Source organism: Rousettus aegyptiacus, unplaced genomic scaffold (assembly GCF_014176215.1).
Source record: "Rousettus aegyptiacus isolate mRouAeg1 unplaced genomic scaffold, mRouAeg1.p scaffold_m13_p_4, whole genome shotgun sequence".
Lineage (NCBI taxonomy): Eukaryota > Metazoa > Chordata > Mammalia > Chiroptera > Pteropodidae > Rousettus > Rousettus aegyptiacus.
This window is the reverse complement of record NW_023416307.1, coordinates 146,559,270-146,579,496: the sequence shown is the minus strand read 5'-3', so window position 1 is coordinate 146,579,496 and position 20,227 is coordinate 146,559,270. Positions and strand designations below refer to the sequence as shown.

Here is a 20,227-nt window from a genome sequence, read left to right as displayed (position 1 = left end):
AAGAATTATTATTCACTCTACATCCTGTTTTATGACCTGCACTTAGGACAAATCTCTCTTTTTTACCTATTTCTTGTCTCCTTAATGCAGCTCTTCTGTATACAGAGCACAGGTATACTGACATCTGAGCTATATATTATCAATTTTAGAAATGAATAGAGTGGGAAGAGAAAGTTAATTGCCTAAACTGAGACCCATAAGTAATCAATAGAGAGTGAAGTGAAGAATACCTGGCTAAAGAAACAAATGTATTATAATTAGGCCAATTATTCTAGATGTAGTTCATCAGCTTGTAGTGATAAAGGCCGTTAATGAGGTTTGTCACTGGCAGCATTACTTTCTAATCTTAATCCTTTTTAGGGTTATTAGCTTTAATGCTGCTTGCACAGAGATAAGTTAATTTATACCGAAATTAAATTGAAAAATAACAAGTAATGATTGTTGCTTTTGAGTAGTAACTTATAAAGTTTCTTTCTTACTGACAGAACTTACTGAAGGTGGTACAAAAATTCCAAGGCTTTTTGATCAAATTTTGAGGAAATTCAGAAAAAAAAAAGAAACACTTGTTTAAAAAACATTTATAAATATTCTTGGAGAAAGTCACTCAATTTATAATTAATATCATTTCATGAAGTGCCTGATAGCTATTTTACATATTAGGTGTCAGCACAGTATGTTATGTCTGCCATCAAGAAAATGCTTCAAAAAGGTGAACATTTGAAGAAGAGTCACCAAATTTAACAACTGCTCAATACCCAGACATACAATTCTAAGAAATCTATACAAATTAAAAGAATCTTGAATTATGGTCTCTATTAGCCTTACTCAACCAGAGTTCTTCATTTGAGCTTCAGATAACACAAAGTGATCAGAGTGACAACCTCTTACGTTCTCCTAAGGATGGCACTGACTACTGCCAGTCTAGATTCACAGAAGTCATTCACCAAACATAATAAATAATTTAGGGCATTAAAGCATAGTCCTCCCAAGAACCACAGCTGAAAGAGTTTGCTAAAGATTGGAAGTATTCTTAGAAATACACTTGTCTGACCCTTTATCTACACATTTATTTAATGTGTAGATGTCGATGTTTATAAAACCTCTATTTTGTGTATAGATTCAACTGCACCTGGGTTAATAGTATTGTGTTTAATATATGTAGCCGTAGCTGGTGACTTTAACTCATACTCATTTCACTGAAAGATACTGATATTTCACCACTGATCATCATAATAGCTACTGTGTATGTGTGTGTTCACTTGTTTTTAAAATAGATTAAGAAATCTTCTGTCAAATTCTAAAAGAGTAATAATATCTTCTTTCCTTAATGTTAAAATTTATCAAATAATTTCTGCACATATTGAGATGATCATGTGGATTTTCTCCTTTCCTTTAAGTGGTAAAATACAATGTTCATTTTAAGAACTTTTTTGAGATACAGTTTGTATACAATAAATTTGGCATATTAAAAGTGTACTAATTTGGAAAGTTTTAACTCTCTCCCTCTCTCTCTCTCGACCATCACTACAATCACTATGATGAGCATTTATCCACCTTTCCTCAAAGTTTTGTACCTCATAGTCATTCCCCCTACTGACCATAGTAAGTGAAGACATGGTGGATAATTTAAATACATATCTCTCAGTACTCATCAAATAAATGCAAAAAATTGTCATGTACTAGATTTGAGCAACATGAATAAATGTAACTGACATATAAATCACCACACTTCAAAACTGTAGAATATATATTTTTCAAAGCACATAAAACATTTATAAAAATTGTTAAGATGCTATACCACAAAGTAAATTTCAACAAATTTCAAATGATTCGTATACTGATATTCCCCCTTATGAAAATGAAACTAAATAAAAATTGATAACAAATAGAATGATATTAAAAAATCAAAAATAATTGGAGATTATATCATAAGCTTCTACCCAACAGTGGACAAAAAATTAATTATAAAAATTAGATAGTATTTCAAATATTGAATTCATTTAAAATACTATATATGAAAAAAGTTGGAAATAGTTAATGATGTGTTTGGAAGAATATATATAACTTTAAATGCATATATCCTAAAAAAAAGGGTTAAAAAACCAACAATTTACAGAAGTTGAAAACAGAATAGCAAATTAAACAGAAATAAGGAAATTATATAGAATTCAGCATTAATAAAATATAGAACAATATTAGAAAAGGTCACCAAAACCAAATGATTATGCTCTCAAAGACTAGTAAAAGTCATAAACCTCTGTGAAATAGATTTTTTACAACTGACATATCAGTCAGAAAAAGAGGCATAAATATGGATTTTACCAACACTAAAAAAATACAAAAATATTATGAAGCATGGCAATGCATTTTAACATTAACATTGACCAAAAATAGATAAATTCTAAGAACTAATCTCAGAAGAAATAAAATATCAACTTATTCTACCACGATTTATTTGACTCTTTGAGTCATTCCAACATAAAAATCTCCATGCTTACATACCTTCAGTGGTAACTTCTACCAAATAGGTATATGAAGTCTTCTTAGGTAACTATATTAGGACAGCAGAACCCCAACACTCATAACCTGACAAAGATATTAAAAAGAAGAGAAATATACGTCAACTTCTTTCAGGGACATATGATCATCTCATAGATACGAAAAGATATTTAATATAATTTATCAGTAGTTTAGGAAAAAATTACTTTGAAATCAGAAATAAAAGAGTGTTTCCTTAATCTTATATAGAGTATCTGTAAATGACTAACAAAAACGTCCTTTTGAATGGTCTGTTTACCATTGGACTAGAAGCCTGTGTCAGTACAAAGAAGCAAGTAGAATAATTAAAACATGTGGACTGGAAATGAAGAAAGAAGCCTACCATTAATAGCAAATATTTTCTTTAGAGTCAATTAGTGAATTTAGCAACTGGATGAGAATACAATGTCAATATATAAATATTGATATATTTCTATATGAAAATAATGATCATGAAAAAAATTTAAAAGACATATTTAAACAGCATAATAATAATCAAATACCTAGAAGTAAATCTAAAAGGATGGAAAGTATCCTCAAACACACACACAACACACATATACCATTTTATTGAGAGAAATTAAAGATTTAAATTAAGAAAAGGGTAATTTATATTCACGAAACAGAAGATTTAATATTGTAAAGATAATGATTATACTCAAATTGATATATAATGCAAACCTATATTTGGTCATCTATTGCAAAAATGATGCTGTGAAAAAAAAATACTTGCAAAATACAGAGACATAAAATGCCCTTCCTATATACAGTGTCCTGTATCATACACGATGTCCTATATAGATCATAATTTTGTTGGTTGGCCTATGGGTCTAGATGAACACTCTTTACCTGCGCTAAAGTCTGTCATGCTTCTATAATTAATCATGCAGCTTTGTCTCCAAGGATTGGCTAACTGTTGGCTGGAGTGCCTCAGCTCTGCTTTCATATCCCTCTACTAAACTAGCCTGGCAATGCTTTTAGGGTGAGGAAGAGGTTCATGAGACAGAGTGGAAACATGCTGGGTTTCTTGGGGCCTAGGCTTGGGCTGGCACAGTGTCACTTCTGCTACATCTATCGGCCATGCAAAGTACAAGGCAAGGCCGCTCCAGAGTTAACTGGAAATAGAAAAAGACTATATTCTTGATGAGATAAATTGTGAAGTCACATTATATTGAGTGGATTTAGAGAGATCAATAATTTGGGCCTTTAAAGAAGTCAATCTGCCACAAAACCCACTCAAAATGCTAGATTGACATGTTTATAGTGGCAGTTACACAGGTGTATACATATGCGAAATTTATTGAGCTCTGTCATTACTGATAGGTGCATTTTACTTTAAAAATACTTCAACACATTCACAAACAGAAATGAGCTATGAAAAGCTATGACAATCTAAGGAATGAACTAAGTTGAAAGATTTATTATGCCATATATTAAGATTTACAATAAATTTATAGTAATTAAGGCAGTGTGATATCTAGTAAACAATAAAGAAAGTAACGAGTCAGAATAGAGTTTGGTAACAGATTTATACATATATAAACTTCAGATTTATGATATAGTTGGCAAGTTGAACAATAGGAAATGATAGTCTTTTCACCAAATTGTGTTGAATCCTTTGAATATGTACATAGAAAAACAATGTAATACAACTATGTCACCCCATAAAAAAAATCATCAGAGGTAAATTTTTTGTCTAAATGTGAGAAATAAAATAATAAATTTACAAGGAGTTTGCTACTGAAAAATATACTAACGATTGTGGAATAAGATATACTAAACTAGACTCAAATATTATTAACTATGAAGAAAACAATTTACAAATGTGAACTATAGTTATATTATAATTATATATAATTAAATGGTAATTATAAACTTCTGTTTATAAACTCAGTAAACAGTTACAATTTAGACCAGAAGTTATTTGCAACATATATAAACATCAAAGGAATCATTCACTATGTAAAAAATACCTATAAATCAAAAGATAATGTATTAAAAAAGTGAAAAGCTGGGCAAGACAAATTAAAGAAGATATCCAAATGGCCAGTAAATCTATAATAATATACTCAACATCATTAGTCATCAAGAAAATGTAAGAATTACAGGTATGATGTAGACGTTCATAGCAAGACACCAGTTTTTTTTGCAACAACTACCAATTCAAATTCATAACTTAAGGCATCATGGAGCTACTGAGGCAATGAACATTAGAAATTAAAATCCCAGAGAGAAGAGACTATCTCTAATTCAAGCTAAAAATCTACAACTTGAAAATTTTTTTCTTGGGTCATTTTCTGTTTCTGGATGCAAGTTGAGGACCCAGCTCAGGCAGAGAACTTCTACCAGGGTAACAGAAATATGCAAATGATTTACAAGTTATTGGTGATGACACAACAAATTAGAAATTCGAGGAAAAACAAATCATGGTCAGTTTTTCCCATGGGACATTTTCTGGGTGCTGTGGCTGCTTGGAAAGCTAGAGATTCAAGTTAAAACCTAAAAGACAGGGTATAATCACTTTAGAGTTTGTGTTTCTTAGGAAACAAAGACTTGAAAGGCAGGAGCCTGCATCAAATATGATTTTGTTTTTCCTTAAGATTTTTCTATATATTAGAGCTACATGGATTAGGAGACTGGGACTTGAGCTGAAATCTCTGACAGAATTTTCACCTACAGCTTACCCATCCCACTAGCCCCCACCCACCCACCCACCCCACCGCCAGGTCCCATTGGATTAAGCAACTGAGACTGGTAAGACTATCAAAATCCTTGCTAGGCTCATCTGAGTATTAGACAAACCAAATACTGACGGAATCTTTTAAATTATAACCTACACCTGACTCAGGTTAATTTTAAATTGGATGAGTATTACTACTTTTTTCCACTCTTTTCCTAACAAAAGTAAAGAGGAATTTCACTGATCAAATACAGCAATCTATAGCCTCAATAGCTCTTTTATCACAATGTCTGGCATAAAAATAAAAATGACTAGACATGCAAAGAGGAAATAAAATAGAACTATAATCAAAAGAAAGGGCTGACAACATACTTTAAAAATATAATTATTATGTTAAAGGAATAGAGGAGAAGATAGATAAGAAAGATAAATTTTAACATAGAACTGGAGTCTATGTTAATAAATCAAAGTGGTATTCCAAAAAATAAAAAATGCAATATTCGAGCTGAGAAATATATATTTAAAAATAGACTGGTCACAGAAAACAATTAGGAAACAGAATACATTTCAATAGAAAAGTGTAGTAAAGAAAAGAGAGGAAAAAGAATGTAAGGACAGATCAGAACTTGAACATTTAGGCAAGTCTAAAGTTCTAATGAAGATCTTAGATATTGTTAATATGAATTGAATTTATTTTTTATATGTTATGAACTGTGTATGTTTAAAATTTATATATTTTTCATACCAACAGACACTGCGGTTGTAAATATTTATTTAGATTTATCCACATATTTATTCTTTTCTTTGCCTAACAATTCTACTTTGATTTCATATGCTCATTTTAGATAGCTCATCAATGAGAGTCTTTAAATAGCAAACATATCATTTTTTAAAAATCATCATTTTACCCCCAATGTAAGGTTAAATATATATCCAAATTCGTAATTGGTTTCTTTCCATATTTTGATGATATTGTTAGATTGATCTCTGCCTTCTTTTGTCTTTAAGAAGTCAGGTCTCAGTTTATTATTTGTTTTCTACTAATCTATTTTTCTCTCTGGCTACTTATAGTTTCTGTTGCTTTTATGTTCTACATGTAAATTATGAAATATTGGTGAGGTATTTTTACTGTTTTATTACATTTGACTTTTTAAAAATTTTAGTTTAGTTTTATTTTTAGTTTGGTCTTCCTGAATCTGATGATTTATTTATTTTTTTCATAAATTTTGGAAAATCTATGCTTTTTAAAAAAATATTAACTCTTTCCATTTCAGATTTTCTCCTTAACTCTGCATTTGTCTCTATTTTAGACTTCTCATTCAACAGCATCATTTAGCATTTTTATATATTTTTTTCATCTTTTTATGTCTGTAGTATGCTACATTATCAGATATAAAATCATTTTGCTATTTCTCTCTTTTACTCTCTCTAATATGCTATTAAATTGTTCACTGATTTTCCAATTACATATATATTATGTATATAAAACTAAAATTAAAATTGAAAATCAAGACTATCTATAATTGTTAAAAAATAAATTCAAAATCTGCTGTCTTAATTAATGTATCTGATCTGGGGTTTTATTTCCCCACTATAATCTCTGTTCATAGTGGCTTCCTTTATTGCATATAAAATTTATTTTTTGTTGTTGTTGCTATTGTGAAGTCACATTTTTTGAAACAACATCTGGAAAACATCTTTGACTCCTAGGATTAACATATGTTTTTTCAGAGAGTATTTTTTATTCCTCTACTTTTAACTTGGAGGCATTTTGGCAATATGGAATGACCCAAAACTAAATTTTTTGCCTTTGAGAGAGTTTTAATCCAACAGTTATTTAAATTTGTCTCAAACTTATACAAGATTTGGCTTTTTATTTTTTAGCAAGTCTCAAAATAATTGTGTGTGTGTGTATGTATATATACACATACACATGTATATACATACAATTTATACATACCTTCTTTTTCTTATTTTCTCCTTCATTCAAAGTCAAGGATGAGACACAGCTATCTTGTCTCCCTCTGCATTATTTCCTTCAGTCTCTGTCAGTGTTGGCTTTTATAAAGGTAGACTTAGTACTGGGATCTTGTATCAAACCCACCTGCATGACTTGGGTCTTAGGCTTTCTTTCCAGTTTATCACAAAAGCATTGACTTAAATATTTAGCTCTGGGCCATCAGAGATAATCAGAGGCATTGAGAAATATGCTGTAATCGATTCTCAGCATTGTTTTAAATTTGCTTTTTCTCTCAGTCTCTAGCATCTGAAGATTATCTTATTTCACTCCATGTCTTATTATCCAGGACACTTTAGGTATTCTGTTATCTAGAGGGTTTTTCTGGTCATGTAGGCCACCATATTACTAGAACTAAAAATCAAGTTTTGTTACTTTAAAAGTCATAGCTGTCAAAACCAGAATCTAACATATAATTTGAAAATACAGAAAAAACCCCACCCCACAACAACTTCTATTTCTGAGTCCCACACTCTCCCTTCACACAAACACAAACTATAGTTTAAATGAGTACTTAATTATACATTGGTAAAGCTGCTAGAGAATTTGGCAGACATTCTACTTTTAGAAGCATTTCACATAGATTTATATATCACATTTTACATAATGAAGACTTCTTTCCCACCTCTTACTAAAGCAAAGTAATAATAATGATAATAATAAGCTTCTCAAAAGAAGGATGGGGCTGTATCAGGAAGGTTTAGGGAGCTGAGACAAGGAACAAGTTAAGGGTGTTGCAAGTTAAAGGGTGGGTGGAGGATACACTTCATACACAAGGTAAAAAACAAGCTTTTGAAGCCCAAATTGGATCATGAGCATATTATTTAAAAAATTCCAGATTCTTTGCATTGTTGAAAGATAGGCACAAAATTTAACCATAAGACTAAAGAGCCTTTCCTCTGGATTGCACCCATGTGGATTTTAACGTATGGCTATGCTCAACTTCTAAATCTGCAAATTAAGATATAATTTTAGACCACTGTTAGAGAATTGTCTAAGTGCACGGCAATGTTTCTTATTTTTCCTATTATTTGAAATGAAATCACCAGAAAAGCAGACACTCAAACCTAGTTTGTATTTAGTTTCTGTTTTTGAAAATGCTCACTTGCTTAAGAAAGCCTCATTAGTCTGTTCATCAGCATATGCTAATCTGATTAATTCTGCCTGCATGCTTAGGTTTGTGGCAAAATTGTCTCCTATGAAAGACACAGGCAACTAACATGGAGAATATATTTCATTTGCATTGATTATGGGAGAAGTGACTATGCCATTTCTGAGTCTAGCCTTTCAGAAGACTGATGGCTTCTGGCTTGGTATCTCAGAGACCTGAGGTACCATATAAAACATCTCATTATCCTGCTGGAGAGGTAATACGAAGAATGTCTACGACTCCATTGACAGGGAAAGGTTCTACCTGAGGTCAGCCTTGAAGACCACTACCATGTGAATGACGTTATCTTGGACCCTCCAGACGAACCCGACTGCCAGTTAAACAGCCCTAAGTAACTCAAGTTGATACCACATGGAGCAAAGAACTGCTCATCCAAGAGCCCTGCCCAAATTCCTAACAAATAAAATTATATAACCTAATAAAATAGTCATTTGAAATTTGTGTGTTTAAAAGCAATAAATAAATGAAACATTCGTTAAGCAGAACTTATCAACTTTGCCAATAGTTTGAAAAATACAATCATCTTGGATGTGGACTTCCCTCAGCAATGTCATTGTTCAGGAGTAAACCAGAAATTGGACATGTGGACTAAGCCAGCTCCTGAGATGTGCGGATTTCAAGTAAAACAGAAGAAGATACTGCCTTGTATAAGATGATGATTAATCACATGTGTTCAGCTTTCCAAACCAACATTTGTCACTGGGGAAATAAACTGGAAGAATCAGGGCCTCCATTATGAAATCATCCCTAGTGACTGCAGACAGGGCTGGGTATTGTATATACTTGCAAAAGCAATGCAAGGATCTCCTAGGGTAACCACAGTCCTAATCATGTTACCAATTAGCAACTGGACTAACGAAATTTCATTTGAAAAATCATTAATTTTTGAATTATAATGCTCTGTATAATAATGTGAGTTGCTATTATTAGTTTTCAGTTACCAGAACTGGAGTGAGATACAAGGATACCTGTACAATAGGTCAGAAAACATCACATCACTTATTAAGCTATTGTTGCTCAATGCAAAATCCAACCATCTTCTAGTGTTATATCTAATGCTGGAGTCTACACTTAACATTTCTCATTTTAAGGTGGCTTCCTGCTACTTGTGCCAGTAAGGGCACTAGGCAGAAACAGTAGAGATTAGCTCCTTCTTGGTTGGCTTATGGTTCTTGTAAGCAGCACATCAGTAATAACTCTTCGTCCTGGCAGCAGGAGCTGGAGTTCAAGTAAAAGCTGGGTCCAGTTTTTAGCTATTTTCAGCCTTCTGAAATCCATCTTCCTAGAGATAACCAGCACAAGTCAGAGCTATCTGTTCCTCTTCCCTCTCTTCTTCTGTCTACTTCCTCTTTTTCTGGAAAGGGTGTGGGCCTACACATGCATACATGTGCATGTACACAAAATAACTTTAATTATTTAAAGCCTTTGAGATTCTGTATTGTTTGTTTCAGCGGCCAGCATGACTTATCATTAGGAATAAAGAAATTAATACCAGAACTGGAATACCATTGCAAAAACATTTTTCAATATGCAGCATTGGCCCAGTGACTGGATGGAGGGTGTCAAGACAACACATAAAACAATCTGAATAGCTCTTGATTTATGTCATTCAAATGCAGTGTATCTGATAAACGTCTTGCCTGCAAAAATTTGTAAGACTGATGAAATGATTATTGAGTTGGGGAAAAGAGGTTGAAAAAGATCATTTTTATGTGTTGGTTGTCATTGAATCTGTTTAGCAACTCATTAAGAAATGAGACGGTATAGAAGTAGGAATGCAAGGATAAAGAGAGACTGCATATTTAATGACCTGTGAGACTGGAAAATGGACAAATTCTAGATCTTAACTATCAGGAGATGAAATTGATTTTTTTTTTTTTTGACAAAGACATAATAAGAATTATTCAATGAAGAGATTAGATTTGGACTGTTTCCTATTCAGGCCTCATCTACTCAAGGTAGCTGCTGTTGAGATATATGAGAGAACTAGGAAGCAAGGAAATAAAGACTATCTGAGAATGGTTTCAAATGAAACTTTTTGTATGGTTACCCATACATAAAAATAACAAGAAGAAATCATAAAATAATAAGGTTTTAAATAAATTAAGATGCCAATGAACACTAGCCTCATCTAAAAATGCTATTATTTTTGACAATATTAAAATAGCCCTCAGTAGGAAGCGGGCTACAAAAGGTGCATGGGTCCCAAAGAGGACATATGTTCCAACAGCCATTTCTGATACACATTTCTAAAAATAATAAATGTGGAAGAATCTCTTGAAGTTTTCCAGCCTTTCCTCCGAAACCTTTGGCTTTTGATCCTTAAGGAGATTTTTTAAATGTAAACTAGTTCAAGTTGATTATGTTGTTCAAGTCTAATATATACTCACTAAGTTGTTTGTCTGGTTGTCCTACTAATAACTGAAAATCAGTAAGTTTAATTGTAGATTTTTCTATTTATCCCTTTGAACTGATAGTTTTTTGCTGTATGTATATTAAGGCTCTCTTATTAGGTATGTTTATGTTTAATATTAGTATATCTTCCTAATGAACTGCTGTTTTTATCACAATAGAATATCCCGCTTTATTATTTATTATTATTTTTTTGGATAATAATCCTTGTCCCAAAGCCTACTTTGTCAAATATGTTTTCTTACTGTCATAGTGTGCATGCTGCATCTTTATCCTTTTGTTTTCATCTTATCATACAGACAGCAGAGGTTCCAGTCTCGACGACTATTCTTTTTAATCCACTCTGAAGTTCTCTGTCTTTTAATTGGAAGGACTGGTCTAATTACATTTAATGAGATTACATAAACCCATTTTAGTATTGATACCTGTTAGTTCTGTATGTTCCTCATTTCTCTCTTATTCCTTTTTTTTTTAATCTTCCTTTTTTATCTTTTTTTAAACAAAGAGCTAGATATATATTTTTAATTCTGGTAAGATAAGATTTAACCTTTCATTTCATTTTATCATGAATATTCTCTCATTCAACACATTTCTTCCAGTTTATGTCAAATTTATCTATCATGACATATCTCTCAATGGGGATACAGCTCAGGGAAGAGACTGTTAATACACTGTTAGTCATCTTCCTTGATATTATTCTACCCTTGTGTCAACATCCTTTATCTACATGCATAAAAACAGGTATTAACACCATACCTGTCAAAGTGAGTGGCTCATTTCATCCAATATAATGTCAGGAAAGGTACTGGTAAATGCCATGCTTAATCAAGTATAACTATATAACTATTAGTCTAGCACCTCTGTTAAAGAAGAAAATGCAGTTAGCCTGGGAGAGTGCAGAATTCCTGAGACTGTCTTCTCTTCTGTTACACACATCCTCTTGGAGCTATTTCATCTTTTCCCATGAATCCAATGACCATCCATTCGCTAACTGCTACCAAAATTCATTTCTGAGCTTAATGCATATTTCCAAAGGCCTTCTAGACACTCAAGTATACCCTGACACCAAAATTAATATCAAATGATCTACTCCAGCAGTAAGCACACTACGGCTCACAGGCCAAATTCAGCCCAAATTTTGTTTCTGTAAATAAAATATTATTGTAATGCAACCATGCTTATTTGTTTTTGGATTGTCTTTGACCACTTTTGCACTATAATGGCAGAGTTCAGCGGTTGCAACAGAGATCGTATGGCTTGCAAAGCCTAAAATATTTATTATCTGGCCTTTTATAGAAAAAAAATTTGCTGACCCTTGATCCACATTGTCATTGTGTATTCGTTCAACATATGTTTATTAGATATATACAATTAGTCAGGTACTGTTTCAGGACTAAGCATATGGATGTCAACCAAAGAATAGGCCTCAGTAGTCACAGGCCATATATTTGAATAGTGGATGGTAGTGGTTGACGATAAACAAGCACACAAGTAAATAATAATACAATTTCAGAACGTTATTGTGCTGTGAAGAAATAAAGTGGGTGCAATGACAGAGAGTGACTGTTAGGAGGCAGCACCATTGGGTTGGCCTTGCCAAAGAGGGTATGACGCTAACACCACAATGAAAATAATGAAATGATAAAAGGAACAACATGTACAAAGTTTTTGGGGAGAAAATGACCCTGGTTGGCCCTAAAAACATTAAGAAGGCCATGTGGCTGTAGTAAAGTAAGAGCTGAGAAGATACGAGGCCCTGAATAAATGTTAGACTTATGATCAAAGACAAATTGTATTCTTTCATTTCCACAGTGCCTCACAAAAGAAAGTGATATTGATTAAAGGTTGTTTACTATTCTTTTGTGTTAATGATTTATGTTGGTTGCAGTGCAAACATAAATGATTTTTACATCACTGGTGAGAAAATTAAGAACTTCTGATTAAAAAAAAAAAGCAAGATTTATGTCCCCTTTACATGTGAGGGTGAAATATTACTCCTTACTTATCTCCACCTTGGTCAGGTTGTTTAAGGTGGCATTGTTAAGTAAGACTCTAACACTCCCTTCTCTCCCAATCCTAAGGACATGAAAAGTACAAAATAAAACAAAATAATATAAAACCCAAAAGACTTGAAGACTACCAGTGATCAAGAAATATAAAGAGCTGTTGACTTGAACAGGAGCAGAAATAGTTTTTAAGAATAAATACAAATTCCCTTATATATTTTTAAAGGAGAAAAACATCAGGTGTAGGTGCTCAGTGGGGGATGATTTGTTGAGAAGAGGAATGCTATCCTCTTAATGAAACACTGATAACATTTTCATCAAGGATCAACAACTATATGTGCTCCCTTTGGCAACACGTATGTAGTAAAATTGTAAAGATACAGAGAAAATTAACATGGGTCCTGTGTAAGTATGACATGCAAATTCATGATGTCTTCCATATTTTTTAAACGGGCAAAGGACTCAAACAGCAATTTCTCCAAAGGTGATACAGAAATGGCCAACAAACATATGAAGAGATACTCAATATCACCAATCATTAGGGAAACGTAAATAAAAACTACAACGAAATATCACCCCACACCTATTAGGCTAGCTACTATATATATATAAAATATTGAAAACCAGGAAATAACAAGTATTGCTAAGGATAGGAAGAAATTACAACTCTTGTTTATTACTGGTGGGAATAAAAAATGGTGCAACCACTGTGAAAAACAGTATGGAGTTTTCTCAAAAAATTAAAAATGGAACCATCATATGATACAATAATCCTACCTCTATATCCAAAAGAATTAAAAGCAGGATATCAAAGACACATTTGCTCACCCATGTTCAGAGCAGCACTATTCACAAGAGCCAACAGGGTGAAACAGCCTGAGAGTCTATCTATGAATGTCCATCTATGAATGAATGGATATACAAAATGTACTATGTACATAGAATGTAATGTTATTCAGCCTTAAAAAAAGGGAGGAAATTCTGTTACACATTACAATATGGAGACAAATCTTGAGGACATTATGTTAAGTGAAATAATTCAGTCACAAAAAGATAAATACTGTATGATTCCACTTATATAAGGTACTTAGAGTAGTCACATTCATTAGGTAAGTTCATTTACATTCTTATATGATACAACATTATCAATACCACTTTAAAGATAAGAAAAACCGAGGGTCAAGAGATTGAAGACAGGTAAGTGGTAGGAGCCACCATGGAGGAGTTAATAACTGCCTATTCTTGTCAGGGTCTTTCACTCGACTACTTGGTATTCCAACGCTATGATTGTTTTCTATAACTTTTATTAGAACCAAACTTCTGCATGCATCTACATGTACTTTGGAAATACAGAAAATAAAAGACATCGATTCATAGGAAGCAGCTGTGTATAAGTATACTTAAATCATTTCCTCTCCAAACAGTTCACCCAGAGAGTTCATTTACTGGTTTCCTCAGCACTGGCAGTAGTCAAAGACTTCACCAATGGCTATGCTGCAGGAGTCCTACAAAGCCTATCTTGGATTCTCAGAAGATGTGGATTCATTACCTGGTTCTGCCACATGCCAGTACATCAGCATAGTAAAGATGCTATCAGTGCTATTAAGTTTCCTAACCTGTAAAATGCTCTAGTACCTCATAAGCATATACCAACAGTTAAATGGAATAGCATAGATGTAAGCACTCTGAACAGTAAAACAGTATACGAACGCACACTGTGATTGCCAACTAACTTCTACGAAATCTGAGAGGAAGGACCTTAACCAAGAATCAAAGAATCTTTTTTAAAAATCCTAAAAAATAGGGTTTTCCAATGCCTTGTCTACTGAAATAAAACCATGCATAGATTAAAATATGAGGACATTTTGTGGCTGATTTAGTCTGAAACTGGTAGAGTAATAAGACAGCTTTTCTTCTCCAGACTATTCAGTGTTCTAGGTCTTAAATTTTATCCAAAAAAAGAAAGATGCTTTGTTTTCTTTTATGCATAAGAAATGATAATTTAGAATTTCATAGTTGACACTATAAATATTTTATTTATAACAATTAAATAATGAAAACCTTACTTCCAAGGGAGACAGTATTACTTAACGCGGAAGATCAGAGTAATTGTGGAAAGCAGAGTGAAGAAGATATGGTAACGAAACAGGGAGGGAAGAAGGCAATGAAAGGTTCATCCCTGAGCCAGTTTCTGTGGTGGATAAATACAACTCAGTCACCCCGGGGATCGCCCAAGGAACCACACAGAATACATCTCAAAATGATCTCTCCAAAGGAAGGAAAGCTGAGGTGTTTATCCACTGACTCTTATCCATTCCCCATTGGCTGAAGAGTGCTCCCAAACTGCACCTGTACGTAGACTGAGTGGCTAAGACTTTAGGAACAATCTGAAAGGTAGGAAGCAGAGTCACCATGGCATGCATTTGTGGGGCAGTACTAGCAGATGCACTGGAAACATATGAATTGACTGGATGTGATGTAGGCACAAAAAGAAACATCTCGTATCTTATTGGGTGCTATGAGGCCTAATTAAGTTGATATTGATGTACTTAGGACAGTGCTGAGCACATTATAAAAACCATAAACGGTGGCTAGGGTTTTTACTAGACTAAGAGATTTATTTATAGACACTACTAATTGGTAGAAATTTTGCTCTGGCCCCCTGATGCTTAATTTTTTCTTTCCTATGTCTTCTCTCCTGTACTCTATTGCTAGGTATATCTTCCCATGCTTTGCATATACATGTTTCTGTGGGAAAAGGATGACTTTTCCCTTCCCATTAGCATTTTATAAAATTTATGATCTCGGCTATGTTGTCTTATTTAAATGGCAACCTATCTGAAAAACAAGATCAAGTGCTTTGATTTTGCATAATTGTGAAAACCTAGAAAGACTTTTTGTATAAGAAGATGTTTAATAAATATTATGCATTTCAACATGGTCATAAGTGAATGTCTTTCAGTTGCCCTCACCACTGAGTTTTGGCAGTGTTTAAAACACCTGGCCTTATTACTTCGATGAAAAATTTAAATTCATAGCACCCATTAGCATTGCAGACAATTTCTGACCTAATTTCCTTGTATATTAATGGAAGTTCAGATCTTTTAATGAGCTTAATAGAAGAAGAATTTTGGTATTCTCATAAACTAATGGCCCTCTCTTAGCCTAGGGCTAGAGAGAAAACAGTCACCAATATAAACTAGTCACATAACTTCAAAGATATTTAATTGTCAGAAAAGTCATTATCTACTACATAAACAACAAATGCAGTCATTTCGGGCATATTTCAATGCCAAATTTAATTTCTTGGACACAAGTTCCTCTTGGTTTCCTCCTACCTCACAAATAGATCCATCTAATGCACCTTTCTGTTTTCTCCTTATTTCATTCGTATTTAAATTCTTGGACAACATCAGGGCTCAATCTTTGGAAAGATTCTCTTGTTCATCAATTTATATTTACCTGCAGCCCTGTCTTTTCTCCTGAACTTCAAGTGCACAAAACTGATATGTGCAAATAACTGAATATGTTCTCAGTATCTTCGCTTTGACAGTGTGCTGGATTATTTTTTAAAAAGAGAGATAAAAGAAAAAAGAGAGACAGAAAGAAAATGAGGGAGGAATGGTGAGAGGAAGGAAGGAAGGAAGGAAGGAAGGAAGGAAGGAAGGAAGGAAGGAAGGAAGGAAGGAAGGAAGGAAGGAGCGAGCCACCAACTTTTTCTTGGCTTTGCATACCCCTTTGCAATGTAACACTAATAATCCCATTAATAGGCTGTGTCGTCTTCTTTACCCCATTGAATCTGGGTTGAACTTGTGATTTTATTTGACCAGTTGCATTCAGTGGAAGAAACACTATGGAAGTTGCAAATTGAAAACTCAAAAGACCTTGCAGGTTCCACTCTTTTTCTTGCTGCTTTGAAATTTCCACATAAAAAGCCTGTGCTAGGATATCGGAGAACAAGACCACTTGAAGGAGAATGATCCATCTAATCTGAGGTCCTCTAGATCAACTAGCCCCCAATTAATCCACTGGCCTACTGCAGCTTGTGAATGACTCCAGGTGGGGCCAGCAGAACTACTCAGCTGAGCTTAGCCTAAATTGATGACACAGAGATTCATAACCAATTAAGCCACTAACTTTTGTAGTAGTTGATTACATAGTAATAGATTTCTGACACAGGTATTGAAGAGATGTTGCTTATTTAACATATACAAAACTGAACCATTGGTTTTATCCCCTAAACCTAGTACTTCGGTTTCCCCTTTACAAGTAATTGTTTTTTTTTTTTTTCAATATTCTAAGTCCTCAAGCCAGAAATCTTACACTTATCCTTCTTTCCCTTATGTCCAAACCATCAACAAATCCTGTCAGCTGTTCCTTATTATGCAAAATTGGAGCACTTTTCTCTATTCTCCATTGCTTATATCCTTTAAGGCATTATCATCTCTCAGTCAGATAACTGCAGTTAACTCCGTGCTTTTGCCTTTATCCTGTGCACTACATTCTCCTCATAGCAGTAAGTACAATCTTTTATATCATAATTTATGTCAGGTCCTTTCTCTGACCCAAAATCCTTCAATGGAAACAAATTTTTTTGGTTCCTCAAAAAGTTAAACACACAATTACCATACAACCAGATGATTTTACTCTAGGTACATATCTAAAACAACTGAAAACAGGTGTTCAAACAAAAACTGTGCAAGAATATTTATGGTAGCACTATTCACAATAGCCAAAAAGCGGAAACAACCCAAATATCCATCAACAGATGAATGGATAAACAAATTGTGGTATATCTATACAATGAAACATTTTTCAGCCATGAGAAGAAATGAAGTTCTGATATATATTACAACACGGATGAACCTCAAAAGCAGTGTACTAAGTGAAAGAAGCCAGTCACAAAAGGTTACATATTATAGGACTCCATTTATATGAAATATTCAGAATAGATAAATCCCTAGGGACAGCATACAGTTGCTGTTTACCAAGGACTGCAGTTAGGAAGGAATGGTAGGTAACTGTTTAATGGGCTTAGGGTTTTAGTTTGGATGGATGAAAGTATGTTTGAACTAGACAGAGGTGGCAGTTGTACAATACTGTAATGTAAAAAATGTCACTGAATTGTTCACATTGAAATGCTTCAAGTTTTGTGAATTTTAGCTCAATCGAAAAAAAAAAATTGCTTCATTAGGTCCTCATGTCACTCAGAGCAACGGTCAAAAGCCTTGGACATACATGTTCCTATGGGGTCCACCCTTCACTTCCACCTTCCTCTTGCTCTGTCCTCTCATAAGTTTCTGTGCCATTTGAAAACATTCCTTGTACTTTCTCATCTTAAGGTTTATGCATTCTTGATTTCTTCTGTCTGAATTGTTTTTTCCTTACATATTAACAAAGATCACTCTCCACTAACTTTCAGCTATTCAGAAAATATAAAAGATTTTTTCTTTAATTTTTTTTTTCCGGTCTATGGAGTCTGTGTAGGAGGGAGAGCAGTAGTATGCATAACGTCAAATGTTAGTGAAACCTAGTTCCATCTGGATAATTTTCCCTGATCCTAAGTAGGTACATAACGATCTAAGTCACCAAAACCTCTCAAGAAAAGTAATGAGACCTTCAAAGACAAACATCTACAAATTGAAGGTAAAGGTCACAAAGGAAGGTTGATTTTCTCATATATGCTAATAATGTCCCAAATGCTTGAGATATGTGTTGTTATGGTGATGGAAGGAAGGTGAACTGACACAGGATTGTGAAATATTGCATGAAATATTTTAGTTTTGTCTCACTCGTTTCCACTCTGTTGAGGAAGGCTATGAACATTCTAGATCCTCACTGCATTATGCCATCAGACATCATGGCATCATTACGATTTTCTTCATCCACATGAGATTTCATTTTCTACATATTACTCTAGAAACACAGAAAAACTACTGAAAACAAGCATGGTCCCCAGTGGAGGTGACGTAAAATGTTTCTCTTGAAGTAAGCCAAAGACAATTAAAGGTTTAAAAATCTGCAATGCAGCCCATAGTAAGAAGATTCTTACTATGGAAATGAAAGAAAAGATTCATACTGGAAATGAAAGCTGAAAATTGGTTCTCGTTGGAATGGGGAATGTGCTCTAATTTATAAACAATGAGAATTCAAATACATCTCAGGCTACAGATCTCAATACTTATATTCATAATTTTACATGCCTCCTTTACCTCCTTTTTTGTTCCTCTGCCCCTGTACTGATAAAGACTCTACACGAATTCCCAAAGATATATTACATGTTTTTGGGGATGTGAAGCTGCTTGCTTCTACACCTTGGTAAGTACAGCGAGTGTCATCAGTAAGTCATTTGTGGGCAGGTAGTGAACCAACTCCAAACACAGGAAGAATATTAGCGCCGGTGCCCACAGGGCATGGGATTTAGAGTAATGGAATCCGCTATCTCCAGGGATCCTCTTTACATCCAGAAACCTTCCTCCACCTTCAGGACAACATACTTTGTTTGACTAGGTATCCAGAAGCTCAGCTCTAATTTAAATTAAGTATTGCTCTCTATATGTGTCCATTTTCCCATTGATTTTTTAAAAATGTCTTAACTAAAATAAAAAATTTCAACTTTTGAAGTAGTTCTTAGTGTGTGTTAAAGCTTATATAACATCCTGTACACCAGCAGAGCGCTACGTTAACTCCAGGCCTGCAGCTGACCTGAATGCTGATCACCATACTGTGGTGGGATTTCCACATGGAGAGGACAGAAGCTAATTTCCCTATTCATCTGCAATCACTTATTTTGTATATGTATATAGAGGTTAATTTTTTGTGAAAAGTGCACACTGGGCCTAGTTTGACAATTATTCTTTGCTTTAAAATTCCTTTGAAGGAAAAGAGAAAAAAATATTTATCAAGCTTTTAAACATGTGTTCTATTTGTACAGCTGGGAGTTTTGTTTTTTTACGGGTTTAGCTCATTACTGGCCTCTAAAATACATAAAAACAACAAATAAATTATTGGTGCAAAGAAGCAAAGATACTTTGTTCATAACTACTGGGCCTCTAATAAATGTTTGGCTATATTAAAAAAATAGAGTCACCTGTGATATAATAGCTAGACATTTAATAAATATTTGATGAATAAATGATGAACAGAGCATTATTTCAGTGTGTTTCTCTTATCAGAAAGAAACTCAGTTCTCTTGCTTTATTCTTTTCGTACAGAATAATTTTCTCTGTGGTATGACTCAGATTGAGAATCCAGCCACAAATATCTACGTATCCATCATTCACTGATTTTATCTATTCATCCATTCAATCATGTATGTGTTAAACTAATTTCATCATTCGACAATCATTTATTGAACAGTGAGGGTGCCTAGCACTGTTCCGGGGTTGGAACTCAAGGAGCAT

General features: G+C 33.7%; 1 non-coding gene across 1 annotated transcript; it reads left to right on the top strand.

The window, feature by feature from the left end:
- Window positions 1-13,161: 13,161 nt before the first annotated feature.
- LOC118602321 lies at window positions 13,162-13,270 on the top strand. Its single transcript, XR_004950668.1, has one exon. It is a non-coding gene; the product is annotated as a U6 spliceosomal RNA (small nuclear RNA).
- The last annotated feature ends 6,957 nt before the right edge of the window (window positions 13,271-20,227 follow it).